At 49.8% G+C, this 17,134-nt stretch overlaps 1 protein-coding gene across 1 annotated transcript in view; it reads left to right on the top strand.

The window, feature by feature from the left end:
* GALNT17 (polypeptide N-acetylgalactosaminyltransferase 17) overlaps positions 1–17,134 on the top strand; it is a 429,831-nt gene that overhangs the window by 207,837 nt on the left and 204,860 nt on the right. The gene's annotated exons all lie outside the window — the stretch shown is intronic.

Raw genomic sequence — 17,134 nt, 5'->3', positions numbered from 1 at the left:
TGGGTTGTCTTTTCTCTTGATAGTGTCCTTTGATGCACAAACGTTTTTAAATTTTCATGAAGTCTGGTTTATTTTTCCTTTGAGTTTTGGAGCTTGTTGGTGTCATAGCTAAGACACCGTTGCCTAACTCACGGTCCCAAAGATTTACATCTATATTCTCTTCTAAGTGTCCTGTGGTTTTAGCTCTTACAGGTAGCTCCATATCCATTGTGAATCGTTTGTATATGGTTTGAGGTAGGGGTCTGAATTTTTTTTTTCCATGAGGATATTCAGTTGTCCCAGGACCATTCGTTGAAGAGACTGTTCTTTCCCCATTGAATGGTCATGGCATCCTTGTCAAAAACAAACTGCTTTGTAAATGGGAGGTCTTATTTTTGGACTTTATATCCTGTGTCATTGATCTGTGTGTCTGTCCTGCAGCTGGTACCACCCTGTCTTGATAACTCTTCCTTTATAGTACATTTTAAAATCAGGAAGTGAGTCTTCCAAACTTCTTCTTTTTCAAGATTATTTTGTCCATTCTGGGTCCCATGTGTTGATATATGAATTTTAGGACGACTTTGTCCATTTCTGTGAAAAGACAGTTGGAATTTTGTCAGGTTTAGCATTGAAGCTATTGGTCAGTCTGAGGGGTATTGTCATCTTAGCGGTATTAACGTGCCAATCCATGACGTGGAGTGTCTGTTTATTTAGATCATCTTTAATTTCTTTCAACAATGTTTTGTAGTTTTCAATGTATCAGACTCGCCTTCTTAGGTTAAATTTATTCCTAGAGATATTTTATTATTTTTGATGCTGTTGTAAGTAGAATTGTTTTCTTAATTTCATTTTTGGACTACTTGTTGCTCATGTATGGAAATGCAACTGGTTTTTGTATATCTAGCTTGTGTTCTTCTATGTTGCTAAAGTTGTTTATTAGCTCTGATTATGGGGTGTGTGTGTGTGTGTGTATTCTTTAGAATTTCTATCTAGAATATCCCATCATCTTCAAATAATGACAAGTTTATTCTCACTTTCCAATCTGGATGCCTATTATTTATTTTCCTGGGTCCTTTATTTTTAGAAATGTACTCTTTACCAAACACCTGATATCCCATCATGTCTAGAGCAAGAACATTGGCCCATGTGTATTCTGATTGTTTACAAAGGCTCCTTGGGAGACGAGGGCTAAGTCACGAGTGAGCTCAGGGAAACACAGGGCTCACCCCAGCAGGGACATCTGGCAAGGAGTTGTGTGGACCAGTGCTGGGTACAGGGCGAAAATCTGGACAGAAGGAATGGCTGCCCTGTGTTTTCTGCCTGTGACCTCACCAAGGTGCACTGCCTGCTCTTAGGAGGAGGTCGAAGCAGACTGTGTCTGAGGAATGAAATGAACGTCCTCAGCTGATCCAGGCAGCGGGCGTGGAGAGAGAGAGCACAAACCCTGTCAGCCCGTGGCCAGAATGTCCAATTACAGGGGAGAATGGGGACCATCCATCCTCATTCAGACATCATTTCACTCATCAGAGCGGCAAAGATGACAAAGATTAGTAAGCACCCGTGTTGGTGAGGGTACGGAGCAGAGAGACTCTCATATGCTTCTCACGAGACAGAACCTCATATCTGGAGAACAGTTTATCAATTCATATGAAAAGTTCTTGTCTCAGTTTGTTTCTCGGAGTCCACGGTCTCTAGTGGTTCGTCTCCTGCTCTGAGGGAGGGGGTGGGGGGATGAGTTGGCTGATGGGTTTAAGGAGCACCGGGTGTTACACGTAAGCAGTGAATCCTGGAACACTGCACCAAAAACTGAGGACGTACTGTATGGTGACTAACATACTATCTATAGAGAGAGAAAAGTTCTTATCCCATTCAGACAGCCTGTCCTCAGTTTAAAAATGAGGTGCGAGTACAGGAGAGAGTAACGGCAGCTCTCCTTGGATCTGCCTCGAGTCCCCACTGCTCCGCTGTGGACAGAGGCCACGATGGCTGTGTGTCACCTGGGGTCCCTCCTCACCATCCTCCTGGGGGCCTCCTTCGCCCCCTCTCCTATGCTAAACTCCACACTTTTCTCTTTCCTTGGTTTCCGTGCTCATTTCGGTGAAACACGACAGCCAGAAGCTTCATTAAGGAAGACCACAGGGAGGATGAACTCTTCAGAGATCCTTCATGTCTGAAGAAAGCTTTGTCCTCATTTTCTATGTGACTGATGGCCTGGCTGAGATGGGTGTCACCTTCTTTCCGATGCTGATGCTCTTGCTTCTTTATCTTCCTTTCAGTGTTTTTAAGAAGAACAAAAGCGGGGCGCCTGGGTGGCTCAGTGGATTAGGCCGCTGCCTTCGGCTCAGGTCATGATCTCAGGGTCCTGGGATCGAGCCCCGCATCGGGCTCTCTGCTCTGCAGGGAGCCTGCTTCCTCCTCTCTCTCTGCCTGCCTCTCTGCCTACTTGTGATCTCTCTCTGTCAAATAAATAAATAAAATCTTTAAAAAAAAAAAAAAAAAAAGAAGAACAAAGGCATTTTGATCCGATTTCTGATCCTTTGTGCGTTTTTTCCTTTCTGGAAGCTGGTGGCATCTTCATTTTGTCCCCAGAGTTTTGAAATTCCCAGTGATGAGCCTTGGTGTGGGCTCAGTCTTCATCCATGGGGCTGCACCTTTAGTGGCTCCGATCTGGAATCGAAGGTCTGTCAGTTTTTGGAAAATTTCTTGGAATATTTCATGGATAATTCCTGTCCATTCTTCTCGCTTCTCTATTTCAGTGTCTCCCCTGATTCCGTCTTTCCCCCCATTTTTCCATTATTAAGCCTCTTGGGCAGAACTTTTAATTTTCTTATCCTTTCTCTGCTGCCTTATCATTCCTTACAGTTTTTGCTTGGCTTTGTTTGCTGTCTCCAGTTTTTATCTTCTTCCCTTCTATTTAGTTTTTATCTCTGCTATCATGGTTTTACTTCCAAGTGCCCATTTTTATTCTCTGAGAGCTCCTTTTTATGGCACATTGTTCTTACTTAATAGAAGCAATATGTTTTCTTATCCCCTGGAGGATATTAATAATATTTTGCCTTTTGTTTTGTTTTTCCATCTTTCTCCCTGCAGTCTGTCTCCACACGTTGCTTTTCTCCTGCTCTTTGCTGTTTGGCTTCTGGATCCCACACTTGGAGGCCTCCCGCCTCGGGATCACCGCTGGTTTGGACAGCAGAGGGGTCGTGTGGGCTGGAGTACAGGGTGGGGACGGGGATCTAGTGATAGGTTGCCTATGAATGGCCTTCCCTCTGGTCCTCCCCGTTTCTGTTTCCCTGATGTACCCACAGTTCAAGAGGTACCTGGTGCTGTTGCCGTCACTGTCCCTCCAGGATTCTCTGTTCCTCAAGATACAAATTGAGTTGGTCCTCAGCGTTTCCCATGGTTAGCTTGGGGTTCAGCGGCCACACAGCGGTCTGTGCACTTTCTACCCCTTTCCGGCTTCCCTGATACTGTGCTTTGCGTCTCCTCTTGTGCCTTCTCCTACCTCGGAATAGACCTGAGTGTGGGTCTCTTTTATTTCGTTTTTAAAATCCCTTTACTTCAGTTTTCAGTGGCTTTCAGTAGGGAAGTGCATCAGATCTATAAGTTAAGCTCATCTTCTTATCATGATTAATATGCTGTATTAGTTTTAAGAACTTTTAATTGAATTGATAAATTGCTCTCCAGCTCCGTGGTTCTGTCCATGAGAAGAACACTAGAGTCTCTCTCCATAGCCTCCTCGACACTGACTCTCATTTATCTTTTCTCGTCTTTACTGTTCTAATGAGTGAAGAGTGACATACTTTTAAATCCACTTTTTTTGAATCCTAGTAATAATGGGAGCTTCTTCGTATGTTTTACTGCCTTTATTTTCGTAGAGACTTGGCCAGCTGATGACCCCATCTTCTGTTTTCTCCTGGAGAACTGATCTTCGCCTCACCGATTGTAAGAGCAGCGTGTGTATTAAACGCGCTCCTTTCACGTTCGTCAGGTGTTTCTGCCAGCTCGTGCTTTTCACTTGTACTTGTTTATTGCACTTTTCTGACAAATGCAGATTTCACCTTCTTAAATTTACATTTTACGTTTTCAAATCCACTTTTTTTTAAGCGATGTCCTGAGAAAGTTATTTATCATCCCTAGATGGCACAAATATTCATGCCTATTTTTTTACAGGTAAATTTTTTTTTTCAGAATCAATTCCAAACAGATGAGACATTTTTGTGTACAGGTATAGGCGTTTCAGCACAGAGACTCTTGTCTCCAAGTATGCTTCCCTGAATTTCTTTAATAATCCATCTGTTCTCACTTAACCACTGATTTGATGTTGCCTATTTTCATATGCTAAAATATCCTAGATTTGGAACAAGGTGGCCAAATCACATGAGGACTGATTGGTTTGGGAGGGGGGGAGGAGGAGGGGGTAGTCATAGATGGGTCCGGCTCTGGTGACAGGATGGGTGTTGGCGCCGCTCGTCAGGAAGGGTTATGACAGCAGTAGCAGGTTTGGGAAGGAGACTGAGCTTACTCCTCTGGATGTGCCAAGACCAAATTCCCGTGGAGGTTACTGCGCCTTCAAAAGTCAGGTGAGGGGTAACTGTAGCCATCAAACTAATATTTGTGGCTAGAAATCATATTATTAGACTAAAGTAATGTTAAAATAACAATAGAGACTTCTTTATTTCTACTATCGTAATCCTTAATGCATTTTTAAATAGGTCTTATCAAAAGTTTTTAACTACTTTTTAAAAACTTCCCTCAGGGACGCCTGGGTGGCTCAGTTGGTTGAGCGGCTGCCTTCGGCTCAGGTCGTGATCCTGGTGTCATGGGATCGAGTCCCACATTGGGCTCCTTGCTCAGCAGGGAGCCTGCTTCTCCCTCTGCCTCTGCCTGCCGTTCTGTCTGCCTGTGCTCCCTCTCTCTCTCTGACAAATAAATAGATAAAAAAATCTTTAAAAATAAAATAAAATAAAAGTTAAAACTTTAAAAAAATTAAAAATAAAAACTTCCCTCATTACCTTCTTTGTTCTTAGGCAATAGCATGTGGAGGAAAAGGTAGAATCGAATCCTGTGTGCTGCTGGCCAAGGCCCCTACCTTTTCTGATCTTGAGCACATTGTGGGTAATAGTGGCTTTTATACAGGGATTAAACTGTGAGGTTTAGGGGTAATACTTTCAAAAGCACACGGTACAAGTGCTAGAAAGAAATGAAGGTGGTTCTCACTGTGTTATTTGATTTGCCAGCTCCAGACTGTTCTTCAACTCCACTTCTATGTCACCTCCCCTGGGAAGCCGTCCTGAATTTCCCAGCTGGGGCAGGGTCGGGGGCCCTTTGCCTCTGCTCCGCAGGTACCAGCATGGATTTTGGCGCAGTACTAGGGCCGCTGCGTTGCCTTTGTGTGCTCGTCCCTCTCTGGACTGGTCCTCTCTGGACCCTTTAGGGCAAGAACCACAGCTCCTTCGCTGCTTTCTCAGCATGCCACTGAGTCGCAGTGAGTGTGGACTAGTCACTTCAAGTGCACGTGTGCAAAGACTTTTGTTCCTACTTCATCCCAGGAGCTTTTTAACTTGGTCTCGTTGTACATATTTGCGCTTCAACACTACAGTTCCTTTGGTTGAGGTCTCAGATCTTGCCGACCTTTGGTAACCGGCATTTAAGTGTCCTGGTGACCACGCCGGCCGTATGTCTGCGCGCTGGTGCTTCCCATGGGCCGAGCACACCCGATCGGGCTCTTCTCTTGGCTGGCGCATTCAGAGGTTGAGACCAGGATGGCTCGAGCTAGAAGGCTTCTTTGAGTGGGAGATCATACCCTCTGGCCTTCCAAAAGGGATTTTGGAGATGCTGGCATTGTTTGCTTTTCTTCTTGGCTTACAATCGTAGGGCTGGGAGAAGTCCTGTGTTTCTGGAAGATAACATTTTTCTGGTGTTGTTGAGGCTCCAAGTCAAGGAGCCAGGAGACACCTTGTTATCACACGGCTCCACGCTGGCCCAGGCCTCCTTACCGGAACAGCACCTGCCGTTCCCACAGCTGTAGGGAGCCTTTCCCATCAGAGACGATGCTTGTTTTTGTCCCCTCGGGATGGCTGCAGTGTGATAGCACTTGCTCTGTGGGTCTGTAGTCATGACTGGTGTGTGTGTTCACAGTCCTCCTTGCATGTTTTCAGGCCACGGGGAGGAAAGATTAAGAGAGGTATACCGTTATGCAGGAAACAGTGGGAAAACCCCAGTGAAAGCCTCATAGGCTGTGAAATGCCATGATGAAAAAAAAATGCAATAATGACAACAAAAACACTTTGCTGTTTTGAAATAATTTTCAATCCATAAGAAGTTGCAAAAATGGACAAAAGTCTTAGGTGTCTCCACTCAGTTCCTCCCAGTGGCTACCATCTTGCAAAGCTCTAGTCCACGATCATGACCAGGAGGATGTTGCCTTTGGTGCCGTCCACAGACCTTGCTCTGATTTGACCGGTTGAACATGGAGGTGCGTGCTGTGTGTGTGTGTGTGTGTGTGTGTGTGTGTGTGTGTGTGTAGGTGGTTCTGTACAGTTCTAGCACATGTGTACATTCCTGTAACCAACACAAGGTGTAGAAATGCGCCAGCACCACAAAGCTCCTCCGTGCTCGCATTCAATACCCACGCCCCACTCCCACCCCCATCCCTGACCCCTGACAACCACCGATCTGGTCTCTGTCCTATAATTTTGCTCTTTCCAGAATGTTCTCTAAACTGGACTTTGCAGTATCTAATCTTGGTGGTTGGTTTTTTACACTCAGCATGGGTCCCTCGAGATCGGTCCAAATTGCCGTGTGTACCGAGTTCATTCCTTTTGATGTTTGCACAGAGATCTATGATACGGCTTCATTATACTCAGTTCCCCCCGGCCCATGGGAGGACACCTGGGTTGTTTCATTTGGGGTTTTTACCAATAAAGTTGCTATCAACTTTTGTGTACAGATGTTCGTGTGAAAATAAAGGTTCATCTCTGTGGGATAAATGGCCCAGAATGCAACTGTGGGGTCTTAGGATACATGCATGTTAATGAGCTTTTTTGGTCATTCATTCTAGTTGTGTGATATCCCCTCCTGAAAAAGTTTGATTGACTTTTAATCCTCCAACCCAGCCTCCAGTGGAAGAAATTTTCTATTTTAACTTTTATGACCATGACTGTGGCACCAAAGGGAATGGTTGGGTTCTACTAGAATGAGGAGTTATCCAGAAAGCTTGTGGAAAGTTTTGCCTCATGATCAGACTCAGGGTTCACTCTGGTGGGAATCAACAGAAATGCTGGAAGGTCTGACCCAACCCAGGGACAAGAGTGAGGCTGAGCCGGGGGAGAGTCAGACCCAGGCATGCCAAAGTGTTTATGAGTGATGGGCCACGTAGTTCTTGGAGAGAAATAGTTCCTGGAGAGAAACAGAGCTGGGGAGATGGCTCAGAGTCGTGTAATAATCCTGGCTTCCTCCCGTGGAGAGGGTCAGGCCCAGGGGAATCCTAGGGAAGGAAAATGGTGCTTTATAGCATCGGATGCCCTTCCTTGGGCCTGCCAAAACTGTCTCGGAGGGCCGGGCATGCAGCACCCTGCCACAGCTCCAGACAGGGAGGGGCTGGGCAGACAAGCACGCCACGGACAGCATCTCATGGGGATTCACACTTAGGGTTCCTACAAGTTGGGGTAATAAATGTGGTCTTTGTGGCAATTGAGTTGGCCCGTGAGAGACATTTGGGACGTGGGGAAGCAGGAGGCAGCAACAGGAAGAAGTACCCAAACCGAAGCAGGGAGGCCTGGGCCCACGGAGGGCAATGTGCGTATGGGATCCCACGAGCAAGAACTGGTGGGTGGACCGGAGAGACTCCCCGTCAGGTTTGGAGAGCCTTCCAGAGCCCCAGGATTAGGGAGGAAGAGTGCACACAGGTGAGTCCTCGACCTTCGCCAGCCATGCTCGCCGTCTCAGAAGAGGGCTGCCCGGGCTGTTGGAACGGCCCAGCCTGGGATGGGGATCAGTGAGCGCAGAGGTGGGGCAGAGAGCGGTGCAGCAAGGAAGCCCGGGGGTGCTTGAAAGGGTGCTCAGAAAGGCTACCCAAGGCCATTTTCACCATTGTTCCTCAAAGAGCGGTGTTCAAGCTTTGACCTTAATTTATTGGGAAAAGAAATGAGCCGGCTCGTGACCGGGGTGTGTGTGTGTAGATCACTTTAGCTTTGGCCTCAGGCCGTGTGACAGGGTCTGGAAAGGCCTGTGACCAAGACCAGCCCCCAGATCTAGACTGGACCTTTGCTTGCTCTTGCCCTTAGGGCAAGACGGCTGCCTTCAGAGTCCTGAGGGTGGGTCCTGGCTGATTCCAGTCACTGCCTGCTTTTCTAACACGTGAGGGAGGAAAGTCAGCTGCCTGGCCTCGCGGGGGTCTGCTAGGCAACCCCCTCTTGCGGGATGTCTGGAAATGCGGGAGGGTTTGGTACAAAGGCAGAGGGGGTGTCCTGTGGCAGCGCATGACCAGCTGTGTCTCTGCCTCCCCAGGTGCCCCCGACCCAGGTGCTCCTGGCCCTGGGGCGCCCTCTCTTCTGAGTTCTATCCACTGTCACCCTCCTTCCACAGCAGCACATTCCAGCCCCGTGCAGCCGTCGCGTCTCGTGCGGCACTGTTCCTGCCCCCCTCTGTTCCGCCTGCTCAGGGCCTGTGCGTCTGGCGGACGGTCTCCCGGGGCAGCGGAGACACAGTAGGTTCTGCAGGGCCTTTGGGACCCTAAGAAGAGCTGCTCTTCACAGAGCGCTTGCGGGCCACCTAACGGTCCAACGGGGGCCATTTGCTGTGAGCACGCACGAGCAGCCCCCTCGCGCCTACGATCCGTGCTGCCCTTGGCCTGGGAACATCCAGGGCTCTGAGCACAGAGTCCCCAAAGGTAGAGAAGGGTGGGTTGACCAGATGCCTTGCTCTCTCGTTAGGCCACTACTGGCTGCCATCAGTGTTGAAAGAAAACTGGAGGCGACCCAGCGCCAAGACGCGACCCCGTTCTCTCCAGGGTTTCACGTCTCTCATGCTCTGTTCTGCTCCCCCCACCCCCGCCCTTAATGACTGTGACTTTGGCTATTTCGAGGAAAAATTTTGCCAGCTTCAGAGCATGCAGAATCAATATCATAGTAAATAAGAAACATAATGAAAGAAAAACACACTCCAGCCTGTAGACAAATTTTATCGCTTAAATTCACATGTTATTATTAGAATCAGCTGCAAATGCCAGACTTGCAACTGCCTTTTGTTGGGGGCAGGATCGGGGAGTGTGCGCTTCTAACTTGGGGCGGCCGCTTGAGGCACCACCTATGGGCTCTATGATGTTTCCCTGTTGCTTTGGGCTACTTGTAGGGTTTTCTTTTGTTTTTTCTTTAAAGGTGAAGTTTAAACGGGGGAAGCAGGGGACAGGACTTTCTTAACGAAGGAATCGGAAGCAGGGACGGCTTTCCTTTTCAAAGCGCCTCTCATGAATGCACAACTCTGTGTGATATATTTAGTTTAACACTTCGGTATATTTTGTGCCTTACATCGCTTTTCTTGCTTCTTTTCCTCTTTTGCTTTCTTTAGTCCTTGCTTTGATCTCGCTATGGAATAGCCTTTAAAACGCTTTCACACACAGCAAAAACATCTCTTTTTAATCTCCCCCATTCTTCCTGAAGTTTTCTGCTCTCGCCTCTTTTTTTTTTTCTTCCCCTCTTTGCTCCCATAGTCAGAAAATGCATTATTTAAGTCACAAAGCTGAGCGTTGCTCGGAGAATAAAATATGCATTATTGCTGCCGTCTGTATTATTTCAACCTGCATTTTAACATGCTCAGTTCCTCTCTGTGGATGTTTGCAGGGGCCGGGATTTCAGAGACAGGCGGGGTCTTGCAGTGGCATGGGGACCGTGGTTCATGTGTCACTCCTGTCCTTCGGAGTCTGGTGGGACTGTCTGGAGATGCTCCAAGTTCAGCAGAGTCTTCTCTATGCCCCCTTCCCTTGGGAGCCTCCCAACAGCCCATGGGCTTGTTCTCTGAGGAGGACCGACCGCCATCCATGAACGGGTGCTTGGTGAGGCCGGTGCATGCCTGCAGCTCCGAGGGAGAGTATGGGCGCCTCAGAGTTACCGAGGGGGCTGGTTCGGGGACAGACTGGGTCAGGCCCCTTCTTCTGTGTACAAGGTGCGCTTCCTGCATGAGCAGACCAGTGACTTCGGGTCTCACAGCCCTGCACCCACAGGGACCAGAGGCAGAATGACAGGGGGCATAGCCCGTGTTGCTTACAAACCGTGACTTGCAGTATGGACCTTACTCTCTCTGCGCTTCGGTTTGCTCATCCACAGCATGGGGATAACAGTACCCCTACCCCACAGCGTCGTCACAAGGGACCGCAAGCAGCAGGTATGTGGTACTTAGCGCCCACAAGTATGAAGTGTTAAAGCAAAAATATAAAACAGATGCCCGAGAACACAAAAGCCGTGCAATGTTAGAAGTTGGCAGATTAGGTCGTTCTGTCACTGACTGCAAAAGGGGAGCTAATCTGGACGGTGTTGGAGAGCATTTGACGGTTAGCGGATGGTCTTAGCAGTTTTGGCATCGAGATGGTTCGTCGTGGACACAGGTGAGCCTCGTATGTGAAGTGTTCAGAAAGTCGTGATTATTAGCAAAACTTGGAGCAAAAGGAACTTCCCCGAAGTCAGCCTCACCGGGGCGCACTCATTGCAAGCTGCGAAAACTCGTGCATTGGGACCTCGCGCGTCTGCAGTCCCACTGGCCGCGTGTTCACCCACTGTTTACCCCGAAACCCATGGGTTTTTGGAAAATTCATGAATAAGAGATTTTCTTTTTTTGAGAGAGAGAGAGGAGAGAGAGGGCAAGCTGGGGGTGGGGCGGGGTGGAGGGAGAGGCAGAGAGAGAACCCCAAGCAGGCACCACCCACAGTGCAGACCGTGACAGGGCCTGACCTCACGACCCTGAGATCGTGACCTGTGCCCACATCAAGAGTTGGACGCTTCACTGGTTGAGCCACCCAGGGGCCCCAAGAGACGTCCTTTTTCTTAAAGAGGATCCTCCACATCTTACAAACTCTCCGTTCTACAGAACCCAGATTTGTTTCAGGAACTTCCTGTCTCCGTTTGACGGATGAGAAACCCACATACTGCACAACCAGATGACCCGGATGTGTGACCAGGTTTCTCCCCCCCCTTTTATAATTTTTAAAGATAATTTTTAAAAATGCACTGTTGCTTTTTGTAGGGCCACTTTCATGTATTTAGCTGGTTAGCTATTTCAGGCCTAAAGATACTCGCAGGCATACCCGAAAAGCCAAGTTCTGTGTTCTTTCTGTGGTACCGTGGGTGATCTTTGCGCTAAACAAATCTCATTAAAAAAGACACTGCAGAAACGTAGGGCTAGTCATGACAAGTAACTCTGCTAAAACCCCGTGTTGAAGACCATGTTTTTTCCCCTGAGCGATCTTAGTTCCCAGGCGTGGTCAGCTGGGAGTTTTCATGAGGGACAGAGGGAAGGCTGGTGTTGGGGGAGCCTGAGAGTATGACATGGAATCGAGGGCTGGATCCTCTCCTCAGAGAGCAGACCCCCCCCCCTTCAGGGAGCCTGGAATTGCTTTGGGAACAAGGTTCCAGTTGACTAGATGACCAGAATGAGGGTCAGAAAAGCAAACTGACGGCAAAACACAGAATCACATCTTCAGGGAGGCCTCGGTGTTCAAACTCACACTCAGAACGGTTCTTCACCTCTCCTTGCCCAGCTTCAAGTTAACCCAGGCTTGTCGACCAAACGGTCACCCGCTGTGCGATCCCATTTATGTGAAATACCCAGGAGGCAGGTTCATGGAGACGGAAAAGGAATCCGTGGTCACCAGAGGCTGAGGTGGGGGTAGGAAGTGGAGAGTGGCTGCTTCACGGGCACAGGGTTTACGTTTGGGTGATGGAAAGTTCTAGAACTAGGTAACAGGGATGGTTGCCCCACATCGTGAATGCACAGAAAGCCACTGAACCGTACACTTAAAAATAATCATTGAAACGGTCAGTTTCATGGCATGTGTATTTCATTGCGCCACAAACGGTGAAAAGAATCAGCAGTGCTTTCCAGAAGTCTTGGGTCTGTGTGAGAATTGTCAGGAGTGACCACAGCCCTCTGCTAAAGCCAGCTAAATTAGAAACTCTTACAGTGTGCCCGGAACCCTGTGTTTGCACAGGCTCCCAGGTGATTCCCAGGAAGGGACCGCATTCTGAGAAACGCTGGATTTGAGGCAGGCATTTTCCACTTTTTGCTTTTAATTGGAACACGCCATATGTGCCATTTCCTCATCCCAGCTGTCACAACCCATGCATCCCCAGCTAGCGGCGTGTCCAAAGCCCAGCCGCTGCCGGCAGGGAGAGGTGGTGGTTGTGCATGGCCAGGCTGACGACAGCGGCGCCGAGAGGGGCAGCAGTAATGTTGGTGGCATCGTAGCACTAAAGGCAATAACAGGAGGAGTCGTGGGGGTGAGAACAGAAGCGTGAACCTCTGCGGTCCTGGGCAGCGGGACAGACCTAATTGCTCCGTGCAGGGCTGACCAGCAATGGGGACCCAGTTTGGGAATCGGCAAGACAGACCCTCGCCGTGTAGACTGAGATCACCCGAAGGAGTTCCATCTCTCAGAGGAGGCGGGAGGAGAAGGTTCATGTAGTGGGGAAAAGCAGAGACGGGCTGTGACCCCCTGGGATTCGGGAGGAGTCCCGTTCCATGCACAGGACTGATTCACACAGAGGGCGTTGTGGAGGTGGTCACCCCTGGGCCAGAGCTGCTCGGAGTGTGCTCTCCAGGCCAGCAGCAGGCACCGCCCCTCGGAACTTGTTAGAAACGCGAGTTCTTGGACCACACCCCAGAGCTACCAGGGATCTGATGCGCGTCCACCTGTGAGAAGCACTCCTTCATCGAAGCTTACACTGATTCTCCTGAGTCGCCATGCCTGGAGGGAGAACTAGAACATTCCGTAGGTCTTGTCCTCAAGACACAGTAACCGTGTGAGGGTTGAGCGGTACAGACGTGACTCAGCCCTGGGCAGCATGGCCACGTCCGCGTTCATGGCTTGTGGCACCAAGGCTCATGCACTGGTTCCAGAGCAGGTAGAGATGAGTTCGCAAGGCCAACGCTTGCCTCTGAGCGGGGCTTAGACTCAGGACTGGACTGCTGGTTTATTCTCTCATATCCCTGAAAGCGCAGGCTCTAGGTATAGTTCTGTAATAATGTTTCTGCCGTAGTTCTCAGTCTCCGTAACTTTCTTCTTGCCAGTATGTACTCCTTAAGCCTGGATGACAGGTGTCTCTTTTATCGCCAAGGAGAAGATAGACCTCTCTTCTGGTCACTTCTGACTCTCGACCTCCCAAATGCTATTTACCGAAACCTTAAGAAACAGAGATTCCCAATGACGCTGGACCAATTTACTATTAGATTTTATCACACTGGAAAGTAAACGCTTATTTTTGCCTACATGAATTTTGGGTTTTTTTCCCTCCGACTTTGCTGGTGAGAAAAATTATATGTAAGTTGTTTTTCTTACTGTTGTTGTAACATCTGAGCATAGTTTCCTCTGTTAAGGATGATAAAGGGTCTCAGGTGGCGGGGGGACATGGGGAACATTTCTTACCACCGTCCGGTTGGGAATGGGCTTCTTTCCCTGGTGAACTTGTGCGCCTTGTTTTTACATGGTTAACTCGTAGGCTCTCTTGCTTTAAGGCAATTTCCAAATCTCAACACCCCAGTGCCTCAGACTGTTAAAACTGTGTCCCACCAGGATTACTCATTTCTGGAAGTCTCCGGAGCTTTCCCACTCATCCACTTCTCTTGATGCAAACCTATCCCTGCAGGGCACAGCTGCTTCCAGAAGGAAATTCCATTTTTTCTCTGGTCCCATCAGGAGCCTGCTTGTTGACTGGATCTGTGGGCCATTCTCAGGTCTCCGTTTGTCTAATGCATTTGATTTTCCTGCCTTTGGATGTTGGGTTACGCTCTGAGGGTAGGGATTGTGTCCATTTCAGCAAAGCAGGCACTCTCTACTTATCTGTGACATGAAGGCACATGGCCTCCTTTTGACGCTCTGCCCGTGACAGGCTTCTGCCCCTACAACACTGTTCGCAGCCAGACTTGTTCCCAGCTCTTCTTCCTGCCTCCCGAACGCCCGTGTGTCCCCAAGTGCCGTCCCAAGTCTGTGCTGCATCCCTGGAGTCTCCAGGCTCTTTCACGGTATCATCTCTCGCCACTGTGTCCCCAGTACCATGTGCCTCGTCCTCACGTCGGGGTCACTGCTTGGTTCAACAGTCTATCCGAGTGTCTGCTGGCATCTCACTCTCCCCAGGTGGACTCACCAATGTCTTCTCCTACTTCTCTCCTTTTCCTCTTTACCGGTTCATGACCTCTTCCCAGTCTCCCAGACACTAGTGATTTTGTTCCTGAGAAGACCTAGTTCCGTGTTGGTGCATTTCGCTGTGTGTTTATGTATCATGGGACGTTGTGAATACATGTCCAGGAGCTGCCATCCAGTTACTGGGCAGAGCCCCCTGGGGGTCCCAGTCACCCAGCAGCGAAAGGGTGACAGTACCTGTGGGTGCCTGGTGTGGAGCTCAGCACTCAGCACTCAGGATAGTCTCCCTGCACTTATGGAGAATCCCCAAATTCCCACCACCACGTGCCGATCCTAGTGCCTGGGCGGGTTTCCCACTGTGCCTGTCCATGGGTGAGGTGCCCGTGCGCGGTCCACGGCACGTCCCTTCATCCCCTGCCCACCCACCCGGCATTCATGAGGAAAAGTTAAGACCTGAGCAGCCATGGCCTGCTCCACGCTCTTGGTTAGAACTCTTGTTACGAGAAGTGTAATGAACACGGGAAAAATCCCGCCAACATTCAGTCGGTAGATGGTTTCTAGAAGCTCAGAACCCCATGTATTTGGTTATCCTTCTCTCATGGTGAGTGAAGAAACAGGGTCACCACAGCCTGGCCTCTCCTCCAGCCCCCTCGCCAGCCCTGGGATGATGGCAAGTACTGGAGAGACTGGTTGGTGATGTCACCTACAATAAATAACTTCTCCATGGTGTGTAGTGCGCCAGGCATGTGCCAAGAAAGCCCTGTGTGTTTTGAGCTCAGTGGTTCTCAGTGTGGTTCCCCATACTCCAGCACGGGCACACCCCCGGGTCTTGTTAGAAACACAGACACACACGCCTCACCCCCAACCTTCTGAAAATGGGACTGTGGGGGAGGGGCTGGGCAAGTTGTTTCAGCAACCCTCTACCTCCAGTGGTGCTAATGTGCCCCCGGTTTGAGAGCCACTGTTCTAGCATGCAGGCCTGTTCCCTTCTGGGGGGCGGCTTCCTCGGGCTCCCTGGGCTGCTCCAAAGTCTCTGTCCATGTGCCCTCCAGCTCTGTGGATGGGAAACTCAGGACTGAACCTTCACACTGTGACAGCGACCCTTCTCGGCATTCTTTCACAGTGACTCATTCCGTCCCCACCACCCCGCTACGGGGCCCATGCTGTGATGATCGTCCCCTTCTGCAGAGGAGGAAATTGAGGCCTGAACTGATTGGCTAGAGCTCCCAGGGCCGCTCAGGAGGTCGGTGGCAGCTCTGGGTTCTGAATCCCAGGCGGCCCGACTCCAGTGTTGAAAAACCCAAGCACGTGCTACTCCTTGTTAGAGGGTCATGCCCCTGCCTCACCCAGATTCCTGTTTTACCTTTCCAAACAAATACCCCCACCCGGTGTTCGTTTGCTTGGGCTCCTATAACCAAGGACCACAGACTGGGAGGCTTGACCAGGGGAAATTTGTTTTCTCACGGTTCTGGAAACTGGAAGTCCAAGACCAAGGTGTGGGCAAGGTTGGTGTCTCCTGAGTCTCTCCCGTCAGCCCGCAGAGAACCACCTTCTCTTTGTGGGTGACCCCGCAGTGGCTCCGAGTCTCTTCTTAGAAGATTATGCTGGATTAGGGCCACACTAACAAATTAATCACCTCCTTCAAGTCCATCTCTGCAGATAGGATCGCATCCTGAGGACCTGGGGTGGGTGGGCTTCGACAGATTTTGGGGAGTGCACAGTGCGGCCCATCAGGTTCCCATTCCCTCACTATGTGGGCATTTGATAGGAGCCGTTCCACGTCTCCGTGCCATGGAGACTCTCCCCTCCTACCAGCTGCACACCCCTGGCCTCTGCAATTCTTCCCGGGACCACACCGGTGACCTTGAGAGCCCAGGTTCTACCTAGGCTCAAATCTGTGGCTTTAATTCCCCAAAGATGCTGTGTATAACCAGGCCGTGAGGGTTCTACACGACATCTGTAAATACAGCCTCTTTAGGTTTCTCTTGAATGACGTCAGAGGTAAGAGTGTCTCTTAAAGGATGGTTTGTGGCCTGCTCGTGTGCTCCCCAGCCCACAGTGACCCGTAGCGTCCTCTCCATGGCTGGATCCTTGCAGTGTGCAGATCTGTGAGTCCCCTCCCTGGGAGCCCCTCCCCCCACCTCCATCTGGCGACTCTCATGTACAGAAAGCGGTCAGCTGTCCTGTCTATGGGTTAGACGTATTTGGTGTGTGTTTTAGCCCTTCCATTACCCGGTGTGTGACCTCAGGACAGGTTAGCTCCCCCAAGACTGTTTCTTCATTTGCAAAGTGGAATGAATCCAGGTAATGAATGGAGTCAATCTAGCTCCCTCCCAGTTGCTATAAGGATTGAATTGGATCATATAAATAACGCACCATATTCCACCGGCTTGTTGCAGAAGGAGGCTGCTGGAGCTCTGGTAGGGCAGCGCTTCTGCCGGCAGAGACCCTTTGCTGACTGCGGCCACAGCAACAATCCTGTTAGCTGTGCATCTGGTGCGTGACTGTGCGCCTGGCCCGCCCAGGACACGTACCCTAAGATCCAGTGTATGCACTGATGGGAAAACGTGTTTAGAAGTTGAATAACAGGACCCAGGGGACGGTGGGAGGGCAGAAATGCTGGCCTAGAAAGGAGGAAAGGCCACAAAGAGAAGCAACCTCAGAAGACATCTGCTGGCCCGGAGCGGTCAGAATGTTGACGCCAGATGTGGATTCTGTCCAGCTGTATAGCTTGGACGTGGGACGAACACTGCTGTTCGGGGTTGGCGTGTCAGCCATGTCCTCTGACGCTCCTGCTGAGCCAGTAGT

The sequence above is a fragment of the Meles meles genome, chromosome 21, assembly GCF_922984935.1.
Source record: "Meles meles chromosome 21, mMelMel3.1 paternal haplotype, whole genome shotgun sequence".
NCBI lineage: Eukaryota > Metazoa > Chordata > Mammalia > Carnivora > Mustelidae > Meles > Meles meles.
This window is presented reverse-complemented; position numbering and strand designations above follow the sequence as displayed.